The sequence below is a fragment of the Podarcis gaigeae genome (assembly GCF_964106915.1).
Source record: "Podarcis gaigeae genome assembly, chromosome: 14".
Classification (NCBI taxonomy): Eukaryota; Metazoa; Chordata; class Lepidosauria; order Squamata; family Lacertidae; genus Podarcis; species Podarcis gaigeae.
In genome coordinates this window covers 4,398,204-4,418,656 of record NC_139690.1, presented here as the reverse complement: position 1 = coordinate 4,418,656, position 20,453 = coordinate 4,398,204, and the positions used below count along the sequence as shown (strand labels likewise).

General features: G+C 44.3%; 1 protein-coding gene and 2 long non-coding RNA genes across 3 annotated transcripts in view; 1 reads left to right on the top strand and 2 right to left on the bottom strand.

Annotated features, from left to right (window-relative positions):
* Positions 1-20,453, top strand: part of RORA (RAR related orphan receptor A) — a 359,488-nt gene that overhangs the window by 8,377 nt on the left and 330,658 nt on the right. The window lies entirely within an intron of this gene.
* LOC310831821 overlaps positions 1-20,453 on the bottom strand; it is a 44,006-nt gene that overhangs the window by 20,594 nt on the left and 2,959 nt on the right. The gene's annotated exons all lie outside the window — the stretch shown is intronic.
* LOC310831833 lies at positions 6,576-15,203 on the bottom strand. Its single transcript, XR_014558007.1, has 3 exons — positions 15,117-15,203; positions 9,075-9,175; positions 6,576-6,840 (listed from the first exon to the last, which is right to left on the bottom strand). It is a non-coding gene; the product is annotated as an uncharacterized lncRNA (long non-coding RNA).

Here is a 20,453-nt window from a genome sequence, read left to right as displayed (position 1 = left end):
CTGTTTCTGCACAAAAGAGACACTGGAAGATTGGGTAGAGAAAGAAATATAAGATAGGAACGTGAGATGTGCTTGCAGGATCAGGCCATAGGGGGCCCATGTCATGCAATATCCTCTTCCCACAGTGGCCAGCCAGGTGCCGTGGAAAACCAGCAAGTAGGACCAGAGCACAAGAGCTCTGCCTATCTCCCTCCCTCCTGTGGTTTCCAGCAACTGGTATTCAGAAGCATTTACTGCCTCCAAACAGGGAGGCAGACAGCATAGCCATTGTGGCTAGGAGCCATCCATAACCTTTTCCATGCCTTTGCCCAATCCTTTTATAAGGATTAAAATCTTTAAATGAGTTTTGCACACTGCAGGGGTTTGCAGAGCCCCCAACCCACTGTTCCGTGCTTGTGTCATGTCAAGGAGTGGCATTCGAGTTATGGGATGGTGCCTCTGTTCTCTCCCAAGATTGTGTGACACTGCTGCCATGTTAGATGTGGACATCTCTGCACAGTCTAGTCTCTGTGCTTAGATGACCCGTGCATTCTGGAACCCTGCACAATGAGGGTTTTTCTGGAACACATGGAAAGCCTTTGCACAGAGAAGTCTGAGCATGCAGTTGTCCTTTGCAGATGTGCATGCCTAATGCACAGACCATCTGGGGCTTCCCTGCCCTGTTTGATGTCCCTTCGCCTAATGCAGGTGTGCAGAGTGCTACGGGAGTTTTTGTGGTTCAGTCTGCGGGTGGGCGAATGTGGAACCTTGAGCCCTGCCAAGGCTGAAAGCTTACTGACTTGTCTTACCCTGTTGGCCAGCTGTGTAAATGTGAATTGCTTTCAGCTTCTCTGAGCTGCTTTCAAAACAGTAAAAGCGTCCTGTGCCACCTTAAAGGCTAACAGATTGATTGCACCCTACGCCTTCATGGACTGTATCCCACTCCATCAGGAGCTGGGCTGTAGTCCAAGAAAGCTGCTGCCACAATAAATCTGTTAGTCTTTAAGATGCCACAGGACTCTTAAGCTGTTGCAACAGACTAATATGACTGAGAGCTGTTTCAGGTGTCTCTGCCACCCTGTAAATTGGGAAAGATGTTCATGGGTGCTGAAGGTTCAGCTGCTTGAAACTTGGTAGAGGTCTGTTTCTTTTGAGCTTATTTCTGGCTATGATTATTAACATGTGTGTACCTTTGTCACTATATTGACCCTGTGGCATGTTGAACAATGGAAGCATGATGCCTGGTTGCTTGAGGAACTAGATTTCATCCTTCAAGATTACTGGCTTATCTCTACATGACAAACTTGTGTCAATTTTATACCACTTTAGCTGAAACAGCTTCCTCACTAAGAATCCAAGGAATTTACACTTGGTTGAGAGCTGAGAATTCTGCTTCGCTCTCCTTCCTATAGAACTACAGTTCCCAGAATTCCTTGGGAGGGAAACATAATAACTACTCTTTTAGGTCCATATGGGGATGGGGAACCTGTGGCCCTTCAGATGCTTTTGGACTACATCTCCAACCATCCTTGACCATTGGTCATGCTGGCTAGGCCTGATGGGAATTGGAGTCTAGCAATATCTGGAGGGTAATTGATCCCCCATCCCTGATCTATTGTGTAGATATCTCCTGCAAATTTCAGGCTGCCATGGCTTCTGTTAAGATGACTGGCTGACCCCATTGTGCTACCTGAACTGTTGTGAAGAAAAGACAGGCAGTTGTAATATTACCGATGAAAGACTTCATGCTCCTTTGCATGAAGTCCCCTTTGGTCTGGGTGTTGTCTTTAGAATACTGAACTGGGTTGTCAGCTCTGCACAAAAACTCAAGGTTTCAGAAAGTAGAATTCATGTTATTTCTATTTAGACTATTATAATTAGGTAGTGATGTTATCTCAAATCAGAAGGAGATGGAGCAGCCTCACAAGAAGATCCCCTGCTTTGGCTATTTAGCTTTCTTGTGTATGTGGAGTTTCAGCCATTTTCCCTGACTGATTTCATAAAATTTACATACACACCACTTGATTGTAAAAAACAACAACCCTCCACACACCTCTAAATGGTTTACAATAAAGATAAAACAATAAAATTACCAATAAGAAGAATTAACAACAGTCATTTAAAACTTTAAAACTTAAAAGAAAATAGACTAAAAATAGATTCAAGTTTCAACAGCTTTTGAAGCATCTGGATAAGCTTGCCTAAACAAAAATGTTCTTAGCACTGAAGGTGCCTGTCTGACATCAATAAGCAGGGAGTTCCAAGGTGTGGAACGGATATTATGCGGCATCTGTAAGAATGCCAGTCCCACCGATCAAAGTGGTCAGGCATCCATGTATGGGGTAGAGTGACCTCTTAGGTAAAGTGGACTTGTTGCCGTGGCTGCACCCAAATCCAGATCTGGAGTGTTCCCACACAGCCCAGACCAGTGGCTAGAAGCTGAACAAGCCAAGATTACTGCCTCATTGATAGGGAAGGTGCCCAGCAACATTTAGGTCACACCTAGAGAATCCAGAGCTCTCATACTACTGCCTGCTACTCACAAGGGCTGCTGTTACACACCTATTTCCTCCATAATCTGTGCCATTCCTAGTCGAGGCCTTTCCTGGGGTGTCTGCTTAGAGAGAGGCTCAGCGAGTGGCCAGAAGGGAGAGCATCTTTTTCATTGTGGTCCCCTGACTGTGGAACGCTATTCCCAGCAAGGCCTTCCTGGTGCTGACATGGCTTCTTTTTGATGCCTGGAATATGTGCCAGCTGTTTTTGATGCTAATGTCGCTCTGGATTGCTGATAAGTTTGCATGATGCATGAATGTTCAGAGCAAGAAGGTGTCTGTTTTCACAGTGCTGGGCTGGTTGTGGCTGTTGCTGTATGTATGTGTGTTGGTTGCACCTCCTGGCAGTTGATACATCATGGGAGAGGGAATCCTGGAGAATCTGTGTTCGATTTAGTAAGAAAAACGTCTTAGTCCTTGTGTGAAAATGCCTGGCCATTGTATGATGAAATACGGTAACTGAAAGCATCTTGGTGGGCTTCTAGTGGCCATTGGAGGTGCTCAGCGCACTCCCTCGCCCACATCCCCCTGTGTCTACAGCTCACACCTTTAGGCTCCCCACCCACCTGCAGTTTTAAGCATAGTCCAAAATATCCACCCCCTTCCACTAATTGATGTCCAGCTGACAACCCCCCCTCTGTTCTTCTCACATGGGCACTTTTCTTACTTTTGGACTCTGCAGTGTTGCCTGGAGCCAGGCAGTCCAGGTATATTTTAAGAATGATGCACTCTGTGATTTAGAGACTTTCTGCTTATGGAGACTTCAGTTCTCCCTTTGGCAATTCGCGTGTAATGATAAATCATCTCCAGAGAGGAGAACATGTGCTTCTCTCTTCCTAGCAAAGAGTCAGCCTGACTTCCATGCATCTGTGTTCAGAATTGAAGTCCCACTGAGTTCAGTGGACTTACTCTGAAGTAAGTGTGTGCACCACCACCACAGTTTAAGAGCTTTTTGAGCTCTAGTGGTTGGCCTTTGAGACAGCAAGGGAGATACCCCCCCCATACTTTATGTGTCTTTGTTGTAGGGCATGGGTGTAGCCAAGGGGGGCGGCAGCTGCCCCCCATCAAGTAAAACAATAGAAATACTTAACTAACTGACCAGTCTGGTCAGTTCTGCCTCCCCAGCAAAAGTCCTGACCCCCTAACAAAAACCCTGGCTATGCCCATGTTGTAGGAATATGGGAGAAGTTTGACTCTGTTTGTACTTCTAGGCAAATCTGCCAAATCCACACTTTCCAAAACAATGTGGAGAAGTGAAACACAGACGTCCTTAGAAATCCTCCCTTCTTCAGATTTTGCATGTCTCTCTCTGGAGTGCAGTTCTCTAGCCCAGTAAAGTATGCAAAAATGCATTGTTTTAGGGGAAATAACATACAAAAATGCATTATATTAGGAAAAACTGCTTTGCATATTGGGCAAAATTGGTGTGTGTGTGTGTATGAGAGAATGATACAATTTTGGAGATATTCACACTAAAGGACTGATGAATTTTCATGAGGATATTTTGTGTGTGTGTGTGTATCACAAATTGATATGGAGAACTGAACTGAAGATTTGGAAAAATTAGGAGCTGAGAGACTCGTCCTCCACTAACTGTGTTTTGTCTCCGCCCTTACGAACCAAATGTTGTAGCTACAGAAGCAGCAGAGATGTACTTATTATTATTACTTTTATTAGTCGCTTGTTACCTCAAAGGTATCCAAGCAACTTACATTTTAAAACATATACTTAAATACTTATTTCATAAAATAAATTTATTTTTTCATAAAATTTATAAACCTCTTGACTGTGAACAACCCCCCCAGTGGCTTAGAAAGAAGATAATAGAAATATCAGTTAAAACAGTTAAAATTAACTATTTAAAAAGTTATTAAAATCAGCAAAATACTAAATACAGATTAAGGTATACAGCAACATTCTACATGTCTGTGTAGGCTTGTCTGATCAAAATTGTTTTTAGCAGATGCCGAAAACAGTACAATGACGGCACCTGCCTAATGTCAATAGGCAAGGAGTTCCAAAGTGTAAGTACTGTCACACTAAAAGATGGATTTTAAACAAGTGCAGAATGAGTTTTGCGGTTATGTGATGCTTGTGGTTGTGCAGGGGAAAGAGAAAAATTAATAGAAAGCATTGGCATTTCATACAATTTATAAAAACGAAACAACCACACTAAATGGTTGGCTTCCGTCTGTTTTGGAAGTGCCTTTGCTGGTGAAGTCAACCCTTTGGAGAGTTACAACACCTGCTGTGACTGTAGAGACCGATACAAGAGAGACATGTTTTAATGCAACTGGGGCGCATATGGAGGTGTCTGGCTCTGCTGCGGCAAGTGTACCACTAAGCACCACAAACTACCTTACATATGAGCCAGTCCAGAACAACCATTTCCACTGCTAAATCAGACTAATAATGCAAGCGCCCACCCCAACTAGCCCAGACAAAACTTTGGGTTTTGGTGGCTGGTGCTTCTGCTGTTTCATAGCCCTGAGCTATAGAGTTGATTTTTCAGCTGCTTTTTCTACCCTTTGAGGATTCATCAGCCATCAGGATCAAACCGAAGCACAAAACTTCCAGGGGCTGTGTACAGACTCTGGAGGGCTGTCCTTGAGCATTTGTTCAGTGGCAGTGGGGAGAAATGGTCATTCTGTGCCTTAAGAGCAGGGGTCAGCAAACTTTTTTCAGCAGGGGGCCGGTCTACTGTCCCTCAGATCTTGTCGGGGGCCTGACCTTATTTTGAAAAAAAAAATTTGAACGAATTCCTATGCCCCACAAATAACCCAGAGATGCATTTTAAATAAAAGCACACATTCTACTCATGTAGAAACACGCTGATTCTGGTACCATCCGCGGGCAGGATTTAGAAGGCGATTGGGTCAGATTCTGCCCCCGGGCTTTAGTTTGCCTACCCATGCTTAAGAGTTTTGTGAGCTCTTTGCTTGGCCCCACACCTTCTCCCTGCCCTTTCCTCTCTGTGTAAAACCCACTTCTTGTTTTACCCTTCTCTTTTAAATCCTACTTGTGTGAGAGTCACTCCTGTGAAAGAAAGACACTTCTGTGTCCAACCCCTCAGCTTCAGCCCATTGTGTGGAGGGACGAGAAATTTCCCTGAAAGCCCGCAAATGGTTAGGCATATTCTTGGAGTCATAAGGACTAGAATGTTGCCAGCAGCAGGCATGAGCTCTTTCTCTTTCTCAATGCTCCTGCAAAAATGCAGAATATGCAAGCAGCTCTGAATATATTCAGAATGCCTTTTGAAATAATACATTTTTCTACTTCCCTACATTGAGAGTGAATTTGAGAGTCACTGGAACCTTCTGCTTCTTATCATTCCTGCCCTCGTCTCCCCTTGGTGGCCCAGTTGTTCCACTTCTGCTCTGCTGATGAGGCCCTTTGCTGGTTACCCTCATTTTTACTGCTTTGAATGTTTTGCTCCCTGATTATGAGCAAAAGGCTGCTCCCGCCCCCTTCTTCTTCCCTAGCACGAGTTGAACTTCTTGATAGCGTAACAAATTTTAGCTTAGCTTGCTACTATTCTAATGAGCTTCCTTCTGGCTAGATAAAAAAAAAAAAATTAAGCTGCAGCCTTGCTGGAAAAGATTCCTGCACACGGATTTGACAACTAAGTTTAGCCGATTGTTAAAAAGCAAGCTATGATTATGGGCTGGCAGCCTGTGCTACCAGTTCTGAATTTTAAAGAAGCAGAGATCTAATGCTTATTGGCAAAACAATCCCCGCTCGAAACAATATGTTTCAGAAAGGGGGGGGGGGCAGCCTGAGCAGCTTTGGCATTTTTGCCAAGAGGGTTGGGGGGGGGGGGGAGAGAGACATGCCTGTTTTTCAAGCAGCTTCGGCTCCCCCTAGAGAAAAGCATCTCTACTTCCATCCTTTAGGGACCAGGTAATAAAGTCCCTCTGGAATGATCTGCCCTTTATTTGGAAATGAAATGCATTGCTCCAAAAATGTCTCTTCAGCAACCCTTTTATGGATTCCGATGTAGATTATTCTCTTAGCTGCTCAAATATTTGTTGAATATTTGATAACTTTCTTGGGCATGCCATGCTTTTTATTTTGTTTTCATAAGACCATGAGACGAGCCTGCTAGATCAGACCAGTGACCCACCCAAGCAGATGCAGGACCCAAAGGCAAGAGCCCTCTGCCCTCCTGGGGGTCCCAACAACTGGTACTGTAGCCAGGACTCAGAAGCATTGCTGCTGCTGCCTCTTGTGGAGGCCCAGGACGGCCCCCATGGCAAATGGGAATGGATAGACTTATCCTCCATGAATCTGTCCAATCCATCACTGCGTCCTGTGGCAGAGAGTTCCACCGTTTAACTATGCACAGCATGAAGAAGTACTTTCTTATGTCTATCCTAAGTCTTTCAACATTGGATGTTCATGAGTTCTTGTGTAATGAGAAAGGGAGACAAACTTTTCTCTGTCCGTTTCTCCGTGCCATGCTTAATTTTATAAACTTTTGTTATAGTACCTCATCCTTGTCTTTATTTTAAACTAAAAAAAGTCCCAAATGCTGCAGCCTTTTCTCATAGGAGAGTTACTCCATCCCTTCATCATTCTATATAATATAACATAATACAGAGGCATATAATATAATTATAAAATCTTCTCTCTCTCTCTCTCTCTCTCTCTCTCTCTCTCTCTCTCTCTCTCACACACACACACACACACACACACACACACACACACACACACAATGTTAGATATTGGGTCTGTCAAATGAATCTGATCAATCTGAATCAGAGCAAGAAATGCTGTGAAGTCTGGAGCACTCTGATTTTGATTAAAAAAAGAAGTCACATTTGATAAAATTTGACTGGAAAAAACTCTGTGTATTTGGCATATATGTTTCAATTCTGCCGTTGCCCAAATGGCTGTTGCATTCACTGTTTTTGGTATGAATGCTTCTGATATCAGATTGAATCTGCAACATGGGGTTGGTAGTATCTCATAATAAAAATATTGTGGCATTTGTAACAACACGTGTGCTTTGAAATATCAGAACACAGCAGAAAAATACAGAAAAAGCATTGCTGTAGCATGAAAGTGTGGAAATCCTTCCAAAGGAGCATGCAATAGATTTGACTTGAGCCTTCTGGATTCTAGCAATGCTGCCAAAATAATATTTGGATCAGACAGAAAAGCACTAGTTGAATCAAATTCCTTGGCACTGCATTTGAAGCAAGCTGCATTTTTCCAGGTTAGATTTCTTGGATGGCACTGTATTTAAATTCTCCTCCCCCATCTATGTAGAAGACCATAAACATTAGAGTTCTTAACAGGAAGTTTTAAAATTGTCCCATGAGACAGTGTGGCTTCTATGGTTTGGCAAGCAGCAGAACGTCCCCTGTTACAGTTTTAAACAGCCAAGTAACTTTTTGCTGGATGCCTTTGCAGAGTATTAGTACATATTTAGGAGGATTGAACAGTACAGCCTCTCTTGTACTCTACCATTACAGGATGCAGGTGGAAAGTTGTAGGTCTGAATACTCCCCTATGAAGCAAAAATCCCTGAACACAGACATAACCTGAGGGGAGAGAAGCATAAGCCAGACCCCTTTCCCTGACATGCTAGCTTTCTACAGGCATATGAAGTTCTACAATATGGAGCCACTCCACTTATAGTCCTTCAGTGGTCCCAACCATGATGGCTACATATCCTCCAGCACAAAGCAGTCCAAATCCAGGATACCATCTTCCATATCCCACACAAGATTGCAGATATGAAAAAATGTTTATTGGGGCATGGTGCGCAAAAACACACATTTTGGGGCACTGCACAAGATCGTAGACCTGGAAAAAAAAGCATGTTTTTTTGGGGGGGTGAGATGTCTTCTCGAAATTGCGTGAGAGCAAGGTACCCCAAATGGTTGCTTTACTCTCACAGGAAAAAATTGCATGTCCCGGTTTTGACAGTTGGCAGATATGTGGCTCTGTTTTACCTCCACTGTCGGAGGCAGTGAACTTCTGAATACTAGTTTCTGGGAATCACATAGGCATTTGGTTGGCTGCTATGAGAACAGGAGGCTGGACTAGATGGGTCATTGGCCTGATCCAGCCGAGCTCTTCTTCTGGAATCATAGAATTGTTGAGTTGGGAGGGACCCCAAGAGTCATCTAGTCCAACCCTCTGCGATGCAGGAATCATACCTTATCTTCTCACAGTTTGGGGAGGGGGGAAGGCTCGACCATGCAATTCTGCTACCAGTGCCCATTCAGGCAAAACCACCAGCAGGGCATGATCACCCTCACAGCATTTGAGTGAGCCAAAGACATTTCTGGGCTGGGACCCCCTTCCCGCTCTTCCAGTTCGCCTCTTGTCTCCCTGCTTCCCTTCCCTTCCCATAGCATCAGTGACAGCAGGCCCTGTGGAAGCTCAATGACATTGCCTGCTCTTTATCCTTCCACAAGGTTCATGGAAGCAAAGTAGCTGCAGCATTTTCACTTCTGCAGATGGGCAAGCCTGCCAGCCTGCCAGGAAATGCCATGGAGGAGCCAGAGACATCTGTGATAATGAGTGAATTACCTCACTAGGTCTGACCCCCACAGTGCTGCTGTTTGGGAGCAGAAGCTTTCATGTGAATGGTGTTGAGCTTTCTCCTCTTGCTTGGTGTATGTTCTCTTTCTCTGGAACAATGAAAAAGGAAATCAGCCGTAGGGGTGTATTTGAAGATGCAATGCCAAGCAACGGTTTTATGCTACTTCTGTGATTTGCAGGGATACAGGGTTGGACAAAAGAATGCCAAGAATTCCAAGCAGATTGTAACTCTATAGAGGAATAAATTCTGTGCATGTAGCAAAGTCCCGTTTTCAGTGCCCAGCAACGTCATGTAGGGTTGAGGATGTCCCCTTGCATAAAATCAGCAGTTCAAAAAATACATTATTTTTAAAAGAAAAATTGCCCATTAAAATGCATATCAATCTTATTTTTAAAAATCTGTTTTAAAAATTTGTATACAGTGGTACCTTGGTTTACAAACTTAATCTGTTCCGGAAGTCCGTTCTTAAACCGAAACCGTTCTTAAACCGAGGCGTGCTTTCCCTAATGAGGCCTCCTGCTGCCAGTGTCTTTTTACCATTCAGATTCTGTTCTTAGACCGAGGTAAAGTTCTCAAACCGGGACACTACTTCCGGTTTTGTGGAGTCCGTAAACCGAATCGTTCATAAACAGGACTGTTCTTTAACCAAGGTACTACTGTATTGCTTTATTGTCAAAACCTCTAAGCACTTCTTATTTTTTTTAGGTCAACTTGCTTTTGTCTTCTGAATTTTATTGAAAATCTTGGTGTGTATTTTATGATTTGTGTAAACTGATTAGCAGTTTCTAATAAATTTTAAAATAGAGAGAGAGAGAGAGAGAGAGAGAGAGAGAGAGAGAGAGAGTCCCTTTGCCTGAAATCCTGGAGGGCTGCTGCCAGTCTGTGTTGACAGTGCTGAGTTTGATGGACTAATAGTCTGACTGGGCGGGACATGGTCAAGGTATATAGTGTCATGCATGGTGTGCAGAAAGACGACCAAGAGGGGTCTTTCTCCTTCTTTCATAATACTGGAACCTGGTGGAGTCATCCTTCAAAGCTGAATGTTTAGGAAAGACTAATGAAACTCACTGCCACAAACCGTGGTGCTGGCCACCAACCTGGGCAGCTGTTAGAGGGATTAGACAAAGCCACAGAGGATAAGGCTATCTGTAGCTACCAGTCATGATGGCCGTGTAGTGCCTTGAGGATCAGAGGCAACATGCCTCTGAATGTCAGTTGCGAGGGAGGCAAGCAGGGAGAGTGCTGCTGTGCTCTGGTCATGTTTGCATTTATTTATTTATTTATTTATTTCATAAAATTTACACAGACATGGATATCCAGAAGAAGGGGTCATCTGAGACATATGTGCCCAATAATAATAATACTGGAAAACTGTAGGAATTATCTAATATTAAAGGTCCAGAGAAAGAGATTTAATTCATCTTTAAGTGTTGCCTTTCTCATGAGAGGCTCTGGCAGATGGCTGATTCAAAGTGCGTTTACCTTGAGCTCAGTTGCATTAGACTGACAGCTTTTCATAGTCAATTGGATAAGGCAGCAGCCGTCAGAATGGGAGCAGCAGTGTGGGGACAGATAATGGGGGCCCTGAAAGGATGATCCGAAAGTGAGCTCAGTCCATGACGTGCTTCCAGTTTAGCTTGTGGTGAAGGCAAATAGTTACATGCATGCATGCATGTATGCACGCACGCACGCACACAAGCACACACACACCATGGGAGATTTTGGGCATTTTGTGGTATGCTTGTTGGACACATATGTCAGGTGAGCAGGCAAGCACCTACACCCATCACCTTTCTTTGGCCTGGGGCCCCATTCACCCTTGTCCAACCCTGCAGGGCCCCGTATTGCCAGTGGTGGGCATGGCCGGAGGTGGGCACAGCCAACCTGCCCTCTTGCGTGTGTGCCTGCACACATGCCCAGAGGCACACAGCCCCTCCTCTTTAGATGATGTGTGCAGATCAGCTCAGGCAATTGAGTTATCAACTTGCTGGCCAGATGCACCCACCCCAATGTTGTGTCTGCTTTACCTTTTTCCTCTGTGCCCAATTCTGTGCCATGAAACTTTCTGTCCCAAGGCATCATGCTGTTAAGTGCAGCTAGGTAGCTATTTTGTAAACACTGGGCTCTGTATCCTCTTACTTTGAAATGTGGCAAGCTTGCCGCCCTGCTGTGTTTAGGCCTGCCCCCTTGCCCATTCCAATGAAGGAAGCCCTAGGCTTCTGTCCCAAAGGCATAGGAACACTGAAAGCTGCTTTTCTGAGGCTCCATCCAGCTCAGTATCTAGCTCAGTATTGCCAACATGGAGGGGGTTTCCAGGGTTCCAGGCAGGGAACACTTGCAGAGCTTCCTGGGATTGAGCCTGAGACCTTCTGCAGGCCAAGCAGGTGCTCTGGTACTGAGCTACGGCACCAAAAGGGTTAATACAGAGATTTTTTAAAAAAAATTTTAAAGCTCCCAATAGCCAGGCTGAATCTCGCCTTAACATGAAGGGATAGAAGCAGGAGCAAGGTGCCTTTAAATCTCACAGATCACTTGACAGAGACACATCTTTGGCAAGAGGCCTCATGTCCTAAACCTGCAGAGTTAAATTTACCCAGCCTGACAACTGTATACTGAGGGTTGAGTTACATAACAGCAGTTGCTGTGTTTCACATTGCACTAATCCTAAAACAGAGATAATGCAGACCCTGCAAAACTGAATCTTTGCTGTGTGCGGAACCTGGTGTGGTGCCAGGACATACTCTTTCCTATATGTACGTTCACATTGCTGCTTCTTCATGTTCTGCCATTTGGGCCACCTGCTAGCTTCTGAATATTTGAATTATAGGCCTGCAAGTCAACAGCACGGAGCTGCTGTGATCTAGTGGACGGGGAGCTGGACTAGGAGCAGGGAGTCCTGGGTTCAGGTTCTGTCCTTGGACCAGTTACTCCCTCCTAGCTTTAACCCACCTCACAGGATTGTTGTGAGAGTTACAATCCTGGCGTGGGGAAGAACCATGTTCAACACCTTGAGCCTTGAAGAAGAGTGAGGTTAAAATGCAAATAACAACCCAAGAAATATCTCAGGCCTGACAGGTGGATGTTAGTGCAAGGCAAGAACTGTGATACTGAAACCATTTATCAGCAGTAACTTTGGGGATCCACTGAAAACCCAGAGCTGCTCTCCCTCCCACTGACCCTTAGGTTTTGTGATCAACTGGACCAGTTGCCAGTAGCAGATTGAGCTTCCACCCAGAGAACTTCCATGATTAAACCATAAAGGTAAAGGTAAAGGTACCCCTGCCCATACGGGCCAGTCTTGACAGACTCTAGGGTTGTGCACTCATCTCACTCTAGAGGCTGGGAGCCAGCGCTGTCCGCAGACACTTCCGGGTCACGTGGCCAGCGTGACGAAGCTGCTCTGGCGAACCGGCACCAAAGCAGCACACGGAACGCCATTTACCTTCCTGCTATAAAGCGGTCCCTATTTATCTACTTGCACTTAAGGGTGCTTTCGAACTGCTAGGTGGGCAGGAGCTGGGACCGAATGACGGGAGCTCACCCCACAGTGCCACCCGCGTCCCATGATTAAACCATAGATGGCTGTCAACCCAACATTTATGTATCACTGGTCTGTAGGCAATGGCCATGTATATCCTCAAGTGTTTTTATCTTGAAAGGCTATATTTGTAGTGGGTGGGGGGACATTTCTCACTTGCATGAAAACAAAAAAGCCACAATGGCCTGAGATCTCACGTATCATCTCCTGATCATGGATCTTTTCATGAGTAACATTATGGCTCAACTTTTTGTAGCCCTGCTGAGAATATGTCCAAGGAGGCAGCCTGGTGCTTTTCCTAAGCAGTTGTGTTTCACTTTTGCACATGTGGAAATTTGGGCATTGTGTTTCCCCCCTTGGAGTGCCCCCCCATGGTCAGGGAAGATGGGAGTTGGAGCCTGACAACATTTGAGGAACAAGAGCCCCCTGCCCTCATTTTGGCTGCAGGGGGAGAGTGTCAGTGCTCTGTTGACTCAGTGCCAAAAACACCAGGACAGAGGAATGGCTGCCCTAGATCTAATCCAGCCTCCTGCATCTGACAGTTGTTAGCATTGCATGCTTCAGAAGGAAGACTGAGAGGACCAGCAGGAGGCAGATGTCAGAACACCTTCTGCTAATCCTGAATTGTTGCTGTAGCTTCTGAAGAAAATGGCTTTCTCTGACCTTTCTGTGTAGGCAAGATTAAAGAAATTTTGATACACCCTCCCTACCTCCAAAAAAGGGTTGAATCTGAGAATGGAGAGATTTCCCCAAAATTACTCTAAAATTTGTTCTGTTCTCTGTGCAGAGACTCTACTTGTTTGTGAATCTTCCTTAAACCTTTGTCTCCTGCCTTTGATTATTGGAGAGTATAAAGCAGAAAATGGATTTTTCTTTTTGCATGTTTATTTTTGTTGGTCTCAACAAGTGGCTCCCACTCTGGGAATTTTTTGGCAGATGTAGTCAATGCTGCTGACATTTCTCTTTGCTACTCCCATTTGCCCTCACTGTCCCCAGCAGCCATTTCGTTTGATTGGTTATAGTGACTCAAACAATTTTTGCCTATGATGTTAAACCTAGCGTCTGATGTGATGTTTTCACAGGTGGATAAAGGGAGTCACATAAGTGGCCACAGCCAACTGGGTTCAGTGGCAGTGGGGGCAACAAAGGCCAAGGTGAGTGAGGGCAAAGGACATAAGGGAATGACATTTTGCAGGAGCCACAGACAAGGGAACACAGAAGTGGTTTGAGTAGCATTTAAACCATCTGGATCCTTGGAGAGAAGGGTATTTCCCCCCAGGATTTCCCAAAATTAGTCAATATTCCTCCCAGTAAAGAGAGCCTAGATAATCTAGGTAATCTTGCCTACAGATTAACTAAGCAGCACCAACTATCAGTGCTCATAGGCTGTTAACTGTGTGTGCTAAGGAGAAGTTAAAATCTTTTCCTCCTGTTCCCAAAGAAACAGCAGGCAGACAATTGCTTGTTAGCAATGCTCAAACCACCAGCAGCAGCATTGTGTCAACCTGCTCAAGATGGTTTATAGGGGAATAAATGGCTAATTGGACTCTCACTCAAACAAGACAAGCAGGACTCAGCCTTAAGAAACTATTAAGCCTATGCTTCTGTGCCCAAAGGTACTTGTTCTTGTTGGTACATTTATATATAGAGAGAAAGAATTTCCTAGGTACCAATATCCAAGTTTGGGGCAAGTTCTCTTTGATGAGAGAACCTCAGCGGAGATTTAAAATCACAAAGTATCAGCAAAGTAAAGCGTAGAAATATAGGTTTAGACTTTTAAAACATGCCCTTCCAAGTTCCTTAAAAGTTCCTTAAAAGTTTACCTCTTCCCCCAGCATAGGAAAAGACCGCAGGTTTGGTAAGTTAAAAAATGGTTTACTTACAAATTCTTCAAAGGTCTGGTTCATGTGCTTTTCCATACATGAGTCAGAAAAGTTGCATAGGCAGTAAAATGTAGTTTACTTACAAAGTGGTAGAAGTTCCTAGATTATTGGTATAGGAACTCAACAGTTCCTGATGAGAGCCATGTGGCTGAGCCGCAGCAACCAATTCAAACCACTTCACACGCTGAGCTTCTCAAGTAGGGTACAACAGTAACTTGATGACTCATTTTCTCCCAAGGTAAAGGGAAGTGACATAGCTAAGCCTAGCAGGACACATTACTCTATGGTCCTAACCTCTTCATGCATTTAGACTTAAGCATGCTGGTTATATGAGGCTGGTTATCCCACAGTACTGTCAGTGTTGTTGTTGTTTTAAAGTGTTGGTTCATGTGCCAAGGCATCATTTAAGCATTGGGGGGGCAGGCCTATCACATGGGCTATTAAATTACTCATAATTGGGTGCAACTTTTACTAATCTGGTTGGACACTGTGAGAACTGGATGCTGGAAAAAATCATTTCCTGATTATTTCCCCTTGGTGTTGGAAGCTGTCACCATGTTTGGGTTTCAGAGGATGACAGCCATGCAGCTGATAAGCCAATAACTCACTCTGTGCGTTTGCTTGAAGAAATGTCTGCTGATGACAGGATTCAAGCTTCTTTCTCCACCCCAGTTCTTAGAGCTGAGACAGAGGAGAGGAGAGCTGCCTATGAGGAATCTGTTGCTGGTAGCCATACCTTTAAAGAATATAAGATGAGCCTGCTGGATCAGGCCAAAGAGGACCCATCTCATCCAGGATCCTGCTTTCACATTGGCCAACCAGGTGCTTGTAGGAAACTGACAAGCAGGACCCAAGCAAAGAGCCCTTTTCCCTCCTGCTGTCTCAAGCAACTGGTGTTCAGAAGCATTGCTGTAGCCAGTTATGGAGACAGAGCACAGCCATCATGGTCGCCTTATCCTACATGAATATGTCCCATCCATCCAAGTTGGTGGTCCTCACTGCCTCCTGGGGGAATGGGTTTCACAGTTTAACTATGGGCTTCATGAAGAAGGACTTGGTTCACTGCATGTTGGGTCTGGGAGGGGGGGCGTTTATCCTTGATCTAGGAGGGCACAGCTCAGTGATCAAGACTTTTCCTGCAGAGAGCCCAGCTTTAACCCGTGACACTTCCAGTCAAGCAAAGGACCTTTGTCAAGGCAGCCCTCCAGTTCTTATTGGACTACAACTCCCATCAGCCCCTGCCACTATAACCAATGGCAATAGAATAACAGGATCATGGAATTGTTAGAGCTTGAAGGGACACTAAGGGTCATCTAGTCCAACACCCTGCAATGCAGGAATCTCAGCTAAATTATCCATGACAGATGGTCATTCAACCTTGGCTTTAAAACCTCCAAGGAAGGAGAGCCCATAACCTTCTGAGGCAGACCATTTCACTAACCAACAGCTCTTACTGTCCGAAAGTTTTTCCTGATGTTTAGTCAAAATCTCCTTTCTTGTAACTTCAAGCCATTGGTTTGAGTCCCTCTCTCCAGAGCAGGAGAAAACAAGCTTGCTATATCCTCCACGTGACATCCCTTAAGATATGTGAAGATGGCTATCATACCTCCTCTCAATCTCCACTTTTCTAGGCTAAACATACCCAGCTCCTTCAAGTACTCCTTGCATGACTTAGTTTCCAGACCTTTAATCATCTTGGTTGCCCTTCTCTGTACACGTTCCAGCTTGTCAACATCCTTCTTAAATTGTGGTGTTCAGAAGTGGACACAGTATTCCACGTGTGATCTTACCAAGACAGAATAGAGTGGTACTCTTACTTCCCTTGATCTGGACACTACTGTTGATGCAGCCTAGAACAGCATTAGCTTTTTGTTGTTGCTGCATTACACTATTGACTCGTTCACCTTGTGGTCCACCAAGACCCCTAGATCCTTTTCACATGTGCTGTAAGTAATCAAGGTGACCCCCATCTTATATTTCTGCATCTGGTTCTTCCTGCCTAAGTGCAGAACCTTACATTTGTTGCTATTGAGATTGATTTTGTTTGCTTGCACCCAACTCTCCAATCTGTTAAGGTCATTTTGAATTGTGATTCTGCCTTCTGCAGCCTTACTGCAGCTACCCCTCCTAGTTTGTTGTTATCTGCAAATTTAATGAGAACCCCCTCAATTCCTTCATCCAAATTGTTTATAAAGACGTTGAACAACAGTGAGACCAAGACGGGATGATGAGGAACCATTAATGAGAACTCTTTGGTCCATCAACCAGCTACAAATCCACCTAACAGTTACCTTGTTCAACCCACATTTTACCAGCTTCCTCACAAAAATATCATACCCTCCTTGTTAGAATCATAGAATCATAGAGTTGGAAGAGACCACAAGGGCCATCGAGTCCAACCCCCTGCCAAGCAGGAAACACCATCAGAGCACTCCTGACATATGGTTGTCAAGCCTCTGCTTAAAGACCTCCAAAGAAGGAGACTCCACCACACTCCTTGGCAGCAAATTCCACTGTCGAACAGCTCTTACTGTCAGGAAGTTCTTCCTAATGTTTAGGTGGAATCTTCTTTCTTGTAGTTTGGATCCATTGCTCTGTGTCCGCTTCTCTGGAGCAGCAGAAAACAACCTTTCTCCCTCCTCTATGTGACATCCTTTTATATATTTGAACATGGCTATCATATCACCCCTTAACCTCCTCTTCTCCAGGCTAAACATGCCCAGCTCCCTTAGCCGTTCCTCCTAAGGCATCGTTTCCAGGCCTTTGACCATTTTGGTTGCCCTCCTCTGGACACGTTCCAGTTTGTCAGTGTCCTTTGTCATCTGCAAACTAGATGAGACCCCCTTAATAGGTACCCTTTGGGTCCAGTCTGTCAACCAGCTACAAAGCCATCTAACAGTTAACTGACATTTTACCAGCTCCTTCATAAGCTTCATCACCAGTTTCCTCACAATAATATCATGGGGGACTTTGTCAGAAGCCTTACTGAAATCAAGATACATTATGTCCACAGCATCCCCCTGATCCACCAACTTGGTAATTCCAACAAAAAAAGAAATGTGATAAGTCTGGCATGACTTATTTTTGAGAAACCCATGCTGCGTCTTAGTAATCATAAATGCTCGCAGACTGACTGTTGAATTATCTGTTCTAGGACCTGGGTCTTCTCTCCCACCCACCCCACTTTGAAGATGGGGAAAACATTTGCCCGCCTCCAGTCTGTAGAGACCTCACCTATTCTCCAAGAATTCTCAAAGATTGTAGACCAAGGCTCTGGAATTTCATCCGCAAGCTCCTTTAGTACCTTGGATGCAACTCATCAGGCCCTGGAGACCTGAATTCATTTAAAGTAGCTAGGGGTTCCCTTCCTACCTCTTTTCCTATCTTGAGCTGCAGCTCCTCCTTACATCATTTATTCTGTTATCACCAGGTTGGGCATCACTTTTCTTTTGGGTGAAGACAGAGGCAAAGTAGGTGTTGAGTAATTCCGCCTTCTCTCTGTCACCCAATAGCATTTCTCCATCTTCTCTTCCATCATGTATAATTGAACACAGCAGCACATGTATAATTGAGCATGTGGAGTAAATATGCTGCTTGATTTGTTCAACTGGAACACTTCAATTTATGAAAAGGGAAGTGCAGTGGGAGTGGGGGGGGGGAGGAAAGGCAATTCTACTCGATGCAGAAGCGATTAAAAGTATGAAAGTAACATCTGCAACCCAGTGTCTCAGTAGGGGGCTACTGTCCAGCCAGATGGTTCTGCCCCCTTCCAGGACATTCCATTCCATTCCATTCTCTCTCTCTCTCTCTCTCTCTCTCTCTCTCTATCTCTATCTCTCTATCTCTCTATCTCTATCTCTATCTCTATCTCTATCTCTCTATCTCTATCTCTATCTCTATCTCTATCTCTATCTCTATCTCTATCTCTATCTCTATCTCTATCTCTATCTCTCTCTGTCCATTCCATATGGATTGGCCCTCTGAGAATCAGGTTCACTACCAATATGTGTGATGCTTTCCTGACCAATAGCTGTGTTGCAGCAGCTGCCTGAGATCTCCTTTCAAGCCACGCTTGAAGTATGCTTTGTGACTTTCACATCTCATCTGCTTGCGCACATCTCTCGGAAAGTGAGGGCCTCATCCCCAGGGAAGGTCTCCTGCCCAAGCCCTTTTGAACTGAATGTTGACTGCTCAAGTGCACGGCATAGGGGGCTCCTCCACTGCAATGGTAGGTGTTGTGCATGAGACATTCCCAATGGATTTTGCCACAATCCCATTTATTCTATATAAACAGATGTTGTCCAAAGTGCTGATGTTTCTTTTTAAACACCCGGGGATAACATCTCCTAAGAAGGTAGGAAGAGGCCTGCAGGATTAGTCCAAAGGTCCATCTGAGGCTATCAGTGGCTACTAGCAAGGCCCTGCCCTGCCACCACGGTGGTTTCCCATTAAGGCATCCAGCTGGCTACTGGGATCATTGGCCTGATCAGCAGGCTCTTACATTCTTAGGTCCCCCTGCTTCCTTCAAGGAGCTCAGGACAGGGTGTACGCATTATTATTCCTCCCCAAGTTTTATCCTTATGTCCAATCTCAGAGGTAAGTGAGGCTGATATAGATTTAGATGATATTGAAATAGATGAGAGAGTGTGTGTATGATGTTGCATCCAATGATGTCATGCTCAAAGTTTACCCATCAGATTCAATGGTCATGGCTCAACAAGTTCATTGATACAAATAGGTCTACTCTACATTCCTTTCTTTTTTATGACTTCCTAGTAAGATGAGGGCCAGATATCTTACAACAGTCTTTTCCATTTCATTTCATTCATTCATTTATTTTTAAGAAAAATATTATCCTTCCTATTTTTCAGAAGATGTTCAAAGCAGCTAATAGTAATAATAATTAAAAAATGACAGTGATAAAATATAAAACCACCCAGAGTTCAACCAAATAGTAAATCAAAATAATGAATAATGAACTACACAACGAGTACATAGCAGCCATCAGAATTAAGACGTTGAAGTACAAAAAAAGGAAACATTGAAGGCTTACATAAATAGTGGTGTTACAAATGTCTAGTCTTACCTCCAAAGGCAGGAAAGAGATCCATTGCTCATGCTACTTGAAATACACTGGCTTCATGAGAGCCTTAAAGAGGCGAGTGCTCATGTTGGGATCAGACATTTGGTTAACAATTCAGCTGCAAAACTTCCTCTAGCTCAGTGGTATACATGCTCAGATCCCATTCATTTCTATGGAACTTAGGAACATCAGAAACTGCCTTGATCCTGAGTCAGATCACTAGCTCAGTATTGTCTCCCCTGGCTGGCAGTGGCTCTCCAGGTTTCGGGCAGGGAGATGCTGAGGATTGAACCTGGGACCTTCTGCATGCAAAGCAGGCACTCTTAACACTGAGCCAGGATCATTCCCTGGAGTTCTTGCATGGAAGATGTTTCCCACTGGGCTGGGCCATTTGCAATGCAACACAGTTCTGTGATTGGGATCTCCCAGATCTGTTTTATAGCTGACAGCATCCATTGCATGCAAAATCCACATTTTGTTTTTTTTTTTAAAAAGTGTTCTGAATACTGATGCCTTGTATCTTTTCTCTCTTGCTTGGTGTCCTTTTAATTATGAGTTGTCATCCTCACTATCTGCAGATTCTGGTGTGTCCTGCTGGGCACTTATTTCTGTCTTGATTTGAAACTCATTTGTACCTTAGCCTTTCTGTGCAAATAATTTTATATTAAATGCAGGGAAATGGGGTGATTGGGATATGGCCGTTGCCGTGATTAGTAGTTTTTCATAGCAGGTGAGCTTGAGGATTTGGGAAGCAAATTAGAAATGGCTTTGCATTTTGAAGGTCTCTCATGCTTAAGATCTAGAACCTGAACAACTGCATTAAAACTTGGGCTGGGGTGTTCCAGCATTCATGTCAAATTGT